The 8,375-nt window shown below is 39.4% G+C and overlaps 1 non-coding gene across 1 annotated transcript; it reads left to right on the top strand.

Annotated features, from left to right (window-relative positions):
- The first annotated feature begins 2,216 nt into the window (after positions 1-2,216).
- LOC115031880 (U6 spliceosomal RNA) lies at positions 2,217-2,323 on the top strand. The gene has a single exon (XR_003837516.1). It is a non-coding gene; the product is annotated as a U6 spliceosomal RNA (small nuclear RNA).
- Positions 2,324-8,375: the final 6,052 nt, after the last annotated feature.

The raw sequence follows: 8,375 nt of genomic DNA, 5'->3' as shown, positions 1-8,375 counted from the left end.
CTTGCTGTTCTTTTTTAATATTTCTCACAGCAGCCATCTGAATAGAATATGAGGCATGTGTGAAATGAGAGACGGAGCATTCCTATAACCCTTTATATGATTAACAATGTAAGCCATAGCTCATGTTTTAGACAGAATGAAAGGAAACCATTTATTTACCAGTGTTCTTTTCAAAGCACACACTTCATTTATAAAAATGCCTTACCGTATATGTGGCACATGTATTGCAGAACCCTCCCTACAAATGTTAAGATGGGAAATGATCATAGTTTATTCAGTAGAAGACAGCAATTTGGAACTAAAAGGCCCCAGAGTGAAGTTCTTGCAGGTTAAGGGAGTCTCCCACTTCAAATAATGCAACAGCTCTTAAACTTAAACTTTACCACGAATCAGAATAAACCAGAGTGCTCCTGAAAACATTGCTTGTGAAAATGCATATGGTCAGAAAACAGCTCAGTTATGGGCAGGCCATAGGATACATAGAGGCTCACCAGGAAAGAATTCTCAGGAGAAAGTAGAGATATTGAGCTATTCCCTTGCTTTGCTTATTTTGCTTTGCTGTTTTATTTTACTTGAAACAGAGTCTCACTATGTCACACAGGCTGCCTCAAGCTTATGCGGATTCTCCTATCTCAGCTTCCTGAATGATAGGACTACAGGTGTGAACCCCCACATTGCATTACAATTTCTGAACCATAGTGAAAAATTCAGACCTGCACATGAAATGTGTTGATTCCTTGCAGCATATAAATTATACTTCAATATTTTAAATAACAAGTCAGAAATGCTGACACATGCCTATGATCCTAGTATTTGGGAGGTAGAGGCAGGAAGATCACAAGTTCAAGACCAGTTTTGGCTCCACTACAAATTTGAGGCCATCTCACACACACACACACACACACACATACATACACACATATTCTGATACATCTATAGGCTTCACCCTCCTAGAAGTTCTGGAGAGACTTGAGAACCTCAATTATAATGCAAATGCTGTTGGCCTAGACACATTTTGAGGAGCACTGAGCTGCCTCATGGTGGCTATATTTACTGTTTCCTGCCATGTACCCATGGGACCGTCTTTCTCAGTTGTTTCAGACCCCTCTTCAAAAATCCATTTTATTCAAGTGACTTAGAACACTAAGTCACCTGCATGCCTTCATGACAGAGAGCCCACCAGAGATGACTATTTATAGTCAAGTGAAAACCCTTTTTCTGGTAGTTGGGACTATATACAGAGATGACAGTTTATAGTCAACTGAAAACCTTTTTTCTGGTAGTTGGAACTATATGCAGGTATTCAGGATCCAAGTGTAGTGCCAAGTATTTAGAGTAAGGGGTTTTTAAAAGCAAAAACCATTCCCAGGTATCTTGCTCAGCATCTGTAAAGGAAGGTTATGTGCAAGCAAGCAGTTTAACAGAAGCTAAGTTAGCTGGAGGGGAAAGCTAGAAAAAGCAGGCAGTTTAATATAAGCTAAGTTCTCTGGGACACCTTGACCTCATATTGCTAGAATAGAGATGAATAATTTTTCACAGGATTCTCCATCAATAAGATAAAATTCTAGTTAAACCTAAAATGGCCCCAGGAAAAGTACAAGATGGAGGAATTTCTGTACTGTCCTGCCCTATCATAACTTTGCAGTCCTGAGAAAATGACATTTTGAAGACATTTCTACCTAAATTGACTAAGGTTCCCTTAAAATATAATGGCCCTGGAAAAATCTGACTGAGAACTATTGAACAAATACATCTAACATTTTGTGAATGAGTACTTAGCCATCTTTAAATGGGCAGGCAAGTTGACTGTCATTAAATGAGCCAAGACTCGATGAACTCCTGGAGAGCAAAAATAGACAGATGAGATGCAGCAGTTGTTACTTACCATTCTTAGCTCTCATGGTATTGAGACCTTCTGGGATTTGCAGTTTATCTAGTACTAAACTGTGGCCATGCTATCTATGATTGGCTACTGTACTCTTCATGTGGAACAACCTTGTTCCTCTTCCCCTCTCATTTTCATTGTCAGTGATGTGATTTTATCAGCATCAACTCCAATACATGTCAACTTTAGTTATAATGTGTTACATCCTTCTTGGCCCAGGTCACCATTATCTTTAGCCTGGATAACTTAAGTACCAGTTGTCTTCTGTATTGGTTGGCTCTTGCTATGCACCAAACTATCCAAAACTTGCTGGCTTAAAACAACAAATTATATGCTCACTTTGGCAGCCCATATACTAAAATTGGAATGAATCAGAGACGATTAGCATGGCCCCTGAGCAAGGATGACACACAAATTTGTGAAGTGTTGCATAATTTTGAAGAAAGTGATGGACATAATGGTACAAGAAGCCTGTAGAACACCAAATAAATGGGACCAGAAGAGAAAATATTCTCATCACATAATTATCAAAACACTAAATGCACAGAGTAATGAAAGAATATTAAAAGCCACAAGGGAAAAAGGCCAAGTAACATATAAAGGTAGACCTATCAGAATTATACCAGACTTCTCAACAGAGACTATGAAAGCCAGAAGAGCCTGGTCAGAGGTCATGCAGACTCTAAGAGAACACAAATGCCAGTCCAGGCTACTATACCCAACAAAACTCTCAATCAACATAGATGGAGAAAACAAAATATTCCAGGACAAAACCAAAGTCAAACAGTATCTAGCTAACAACCCAGCCTTACAGAGGATACTAGAAGGAAAACTCCAACATAAGGAAGATACCTGCACCAAAGAAAGGACAAGATATTAAGTATCTCACAACGAAGTCAAAAGCAGGGAGCCACAAGCACATAAAACCACCTACAAAACCAAACATGTCAGTAACCAACAGTCATCTCTCCTTAGTATCTCTCAATATTAATGGACTCAACTCATCTATAAAAAGACATAAGCTAACAGATGGGATATGAAAACAATATCCAGTATTTTGCTGCAGACAAAAAACATACCTCAACAACAAAGACAGGCACTATCACAGAGTAAAAGGATGGAAAAGGGTCTTCCAAGAAAATGGTCCAAGGAAGCAAGCAGGAGTTGCGATCCTACTATCCAATAAAATAGACTTTGACCCAAAAGTTATCAAGCATGATGAAGAAGGACACTTCATATTCATCAAGGGGAAAATCCACCAAGAGAAAGTCTCAATTCTGAACATATATGCCCCAAATGCAAGATCACCCAAATTCATAAAAGAAACTTTACTAAAACTCAAAATTCACATTGAACCCCACACAATAATAGTGGGAGATTTCAACACCCCACTCTCACCAATGGACAGGTTATTGAAACAGAAACTAAACAGAGACACAGTGAAACTAAGAGAGGTTATGAACCAAATAGATTTAACAGTTATGTACGGAATATTTCACCCTAAAACAAAAGAATACACCTTCTTCTCTGCAGCTCATGTTATGGTCTCCAAAATCAACCATATAATTGGTCACAAAACAACCCTCAACAGATACGAGAAGATGGAAATAATACCATGCATCCTATCAGACCACCATGGCCTGAGGCTGGTCTTCAATAACAGCAAAAACTACAGATAGCCCACATAAACGTGAAAACTGAACAACTCTTTAATCAGTGATAACTTGGTCAGGGAAGAAATAAAGAAAGAAATTATAGACTTTCTTGAATTTAATGAAACTGTTGACACTTTATACCCAAACCTATGGGACACAATGAAAGCAGTGCTAAGAGGAAAGTTCAAAGCACTAAGTGCTCTAGTAAAGTGCCCTAGAGAGATCTTACACTAACAACTTAACAGCACACCTGAGAGCCCTAGAACAAAAAGAAGCAAACTCACTCAAGAGGAGTAGAAGACAGGAAATAGTCAAACTCAGGCTGAAATCAACCAAATAGAAACTAAGAAAATAATACAAAGAATCAACAAAACCAAAAGCTGGTTCTTTGAAATCATGAACAAGATAGATAAATCCCTAGCCAAACTAACTAAAGGGCCAAGAGACTATATCCAAATTAATAAAATCCGAAATGAAAAGGGAAACATAACAACAGAAATGGAGGAAATTCAAAAACCTATCAGCTCCTACTATAAAAGCCTACACTCAACAAAACTGTAAAATCTAGATGAAATGAATGGTTTTCTAGACAGATGCCATATAACAAAGTTAAATCAAGAGCAGCTAAACTATCTAAAGAGGCCCATATAACACAAGGAAATAAAAGAAGACATTAAAAATCCCCCAACCCCCCCCCAAAAAAGTCCAGGACAAGATGGATTTAGTGCAGAATTCTACCAGACCTTCAAAGACCTGAAACCAAGTTTCCTCAAACTATTCCATAAAATAGAAACAAAAGGAATACTACCTAACTCGTTCTCTGAAGCCACAATTACTCTGATACCTAAACCACACAAGGACCCAACCAAAAAAGAAGAACATCAGACCAATCTTGCTTATGAATATCAATGCAAAAATACTCAATAAATTTGCAAACCAAATCAAAGAATACATCAAAACCATCATTCACCATGATCAAGTAGGCTTCATCCCAGGGATGCAAGATTGGTTTAATATGTGAAAATCTATAAACATAATCCACTATATAAACAAACGCAAAGATCATCTCCTTAGATGCAGAAAAAGCACTTGACAAAATACAACACCCCCTCATGCTAAAAGTGTTAGAAAGATCAGGAATTCAAGGCCTATAACTAAACATAATAAAAGCATTATACTGCAAACCAACAACCAATACCAAATTAAACAGAGACATACTTTAAGCAATCCCACTGAAATTGGGGACAGGACAAGGATGCCCACTCTCCCCATATATTCAATAGAGTACTTGAAGTGTTAGCTAGAAAAATAAGACAATAAAAAAAGATCAAGGGGATACAAATTGTTAAAGAAGAAATAAAGGCATCACTATTTGCAGATGATATAATAGTATACATAAGTGACCCCAAAAAACTCTACAAGAGAACTTCTCCAGCTGATAAACAACTTTAGCAAAGTGCCCAGATATAAAATTAACCCAAATAAATCAGTAGCCTTCCTTTATACAAAGGATAAACAGGTTGAGAAAGAAATTAGGGAAACAATTCCCTTCACAATAGCCACAGATATCTTGGGGTAACTCTAACCAAACAAGTGAAAGACCTGTATGACAATAACTTCAAGTCTCTCAAGAAAAAAATCGAAGAAGATCTCAGAAAATGGAGAGATCGCTCATGCTCATGGATAGACAGAATTAACATAGTAAAAATGGCCATCCTACCAAAGGCAATCTATAGATTCAATGTAATTCACATCAAAATCCCAACACAATTCTTCAGAGACGTGGAAAGAGCAATACGCAAATTCATCTGGAAAGGTGAAAACCCCAGAATAGTGAAAACAACTCTCAACAATAAATAACAGCTGGAGGAATCACTAACCTCCCATCCCTGATCTCAAGCTTTACTACAGAGCAATAGTGATAAAATACTGCATGGTATTGGTACAGAGACAGACAGGTAGATCAGTGGAACAGAATTGATGACCCAGAAATAAAACCACACACTTACAGTCACTTGATCTTTGACCAAGATGCCAAAAATAAACAATGGAAAAAAGAAAGCATCCTCAATAAATGCTGCTGGTCTAACTGGTTGTCTGTATGTAAAAGAATGAAAATAGACCCATATTTGCCACCTTGTAAAAGCTTAATTCCAAGAGAATCAAGGACCTCAATATAAAACCAGATCCACTGAATCTAACAGAAGAGAAATTGGGAAAGAGCCTTGAACTCATTGACAGGGGAAAATTTCCTAAACAGAACATCAATGGCTCATGCTCTAAGATCAAGAATTGATAAATGGTACCTCATAAAACTGGAAAGCTTCTGTAAGGCAAAGGACATAGTTGATAAGACAAATTGGCAACCTACTGGTTGGGAAAAAAATCTTCACTAACCCCACATCTGATAGAGGGCTAATATCCAAAATATATAAAGAACTCAAGAAGTTAATCACCAAAAAACCAAACAACCCAAACAAAAAATGGGATATAGTACTAAACCGAGAATTCACAACTGAGGAATTTCCAATGGCTGAGAAACACCTAAAGAAATGTTCAAAGTCCTTAGTGATCAGAGAAATGCAAATCAAAACGACCCTGAGATTCCACCTTACACCAGTCAGAATGGCTAAAATCAAAACCTCAGATGACAACACATGTTGGAGAGGATGTGGAGAAAGAGTAACACTCTTCCATTGCTGGTGGGATTGCAAACTGGTACAACCACTCTGGAAATCAATCTGGAGATTACTCAGAAAATTGGAAATAGATCTACCAGAAGACCCAGCTATACCACTCTTGGGGATATACCAAAAGATGCCCCACTATGCCGCAGGAGAATGTGTTCCACTATGTTCATAGTGGCCTTATTTGTGATGGCCTGAAGCTGGAAACAACCTAGATGTCCCAGGACAGAAAAATGGATACAGAAAATATGGTTCATTTACACAATGGAATACTACTCAGCTATTAAGAATGAGGACATCCTGACTTTTGCAGGCAAATGGATGGAACTAGAAGATATCATCCTGAGTGAGGTAACTCAAACCCAAAAGGATATGCATGGTATGCACTCATTAATAAGTGGATATTAGACAACAAAGAAAAGGGAAAAAAACATACAGAATACACAAGATACAGTCCACAGAATTCAAAAGGCTCAAGAAGGTGAAGTGCCCAAGTGATGCTGCCTCAGCCCCACTTGGGAGAGAGAAGAAAGCAATCACAAGTGGGGAGCGAGGGACTTGGGAGGGAAAGTGGACCAGGTGGAGGAAGCAGAGGAGGGGAGAGAGGAACCTGGTCTGATATTGGGTGAGGGAAAAGTACTGAAGCCCTGAGGGCCAGCAGAAAGAATGGAAACAGGCAACCTCAGGAAATAGGAGTTTGGGGGGGGACCCCAGAATGCACCAGAGACCTGGGAGGTGAGAGACTCCCAGGACTCACAGGGAGGGACCTTTGATGGAATGCCAGACAGTAGGGAGAGGGAACTTATGGATCCCACCCCCATCAGGAAGACAGGACATCAAGTAAGGAATGGGGCTGCCATCCCACAGTTATACTTCTGATCCATAATTGTTTCTGTCTGAAAGAATTACAGGAATGGAAATGGAGAGGAGCCTGAGGAAAAGAAGGTCCAGTGACAGGCCCAAAGTGGGATCCAGCTAAGGGGAGGTCCCAAGATCTGACACTATTACTGAGGCTATGGAGCACTCACAAAAAAGGAACCTATCATGGGTGTCCCCAAAAGACCCAACAAGCAGCTGAAAGAGTCAGATGCAGCTATTTGCACCCAACCAATGGACAGAAGCAGCTGACTCCTGTTGTTGAATTAGGAAAGACTGAAAGAAGCTAAGGAGAAGGCAATTCTGTAGGAGGACCAGCAGTCTTAATTAATCTGGACCCCTGAGAGCTTACAAACACTGGACCACCAAACAAACAGTAAACACCAGCTGATATGAGGCCCCCAACACATATACAGTAGAGGACTTCCAGGTCTGTGTTCATTCAGAGATGATGCACCTAACCCTCAAGAGACTGGAGGCCCCAGGGTGTTTAGAAGTCAGGTGGGGTGGGGGTTGGAGGCATGCAAGTGGAGATGGGGTGGGGTGGGAGAGAGGTGTGGGATGTGGAGCAGTCAGAGAGTGGATGGGGAGGGGTGGGAAATGGAATACCGAGTGTAAAAAATGAATTACAAATAAAATTAAATTCAAAAAAAGAAATGTATATGAAAAGTCAAACTCCTTGAGAAATGGAGGGAGAGAAAACATGCTTTCTGATTCAAATTCTCTTAAATAAATGGAACAACCTTCCTCCTACCCTGACTCCTGAAGAGTTCAAAGAGTTCTCAACTCCTTTGCTATCCAACATGACAAAATGCATCTTTCCTACCTATACAACCATAGATAAATTATTTACAAAGCTTAAAAAAAAAACAAGTTATGTAGCTCACAGTGTTATGGCTCTAAAAACTGAGTGGGGCTCATCAAAAGTGGCTCTTCTGTCTTTTCTGAACTCAAACCTATTCCTGTAGTATGTTTTCTGATTTGGCTGGGGATGGTCTGGTCCCTGGTGGCCTCTGCGGGGACACTTTCTCTGTAGTCCATCTGATTTTTCCATTCCAGCAGATCAGCCCAAGTACATTGACTCAGCAGCTGTATTATTGTTCAAGCAGACATCAAGGTCTCTTGATTCCTGAGATTGAGAGAGCCATAATCTTCTACCACACTCCATCAAGGAAAGAGAATCACAGCTTCAGCATAGATCTAAGCTGTGGGGAAACAGACCTTGATATTTTTTTTATAATGAGACTTAAAAGATCATTGTTTAAGAAACAC

The sequence above is a fragment of the Mus caroli genome, unplaced genomic scaffold (genome assembly GCF_978045245.1).
Source record: "Mus caroli unplaced genomic scaffold, Mus_caroli_1 scaffold_10, whole genome shotgun sequence".
Taxonomy (NCBI): Eukaryota; Metazoa; Chordata; class Mammalia; order Rodentia; family Muridae; genus Mus; species Mus caroli.
This window is presented reverse-complemented; position numbering and strand designations above follow the sequence as displayed.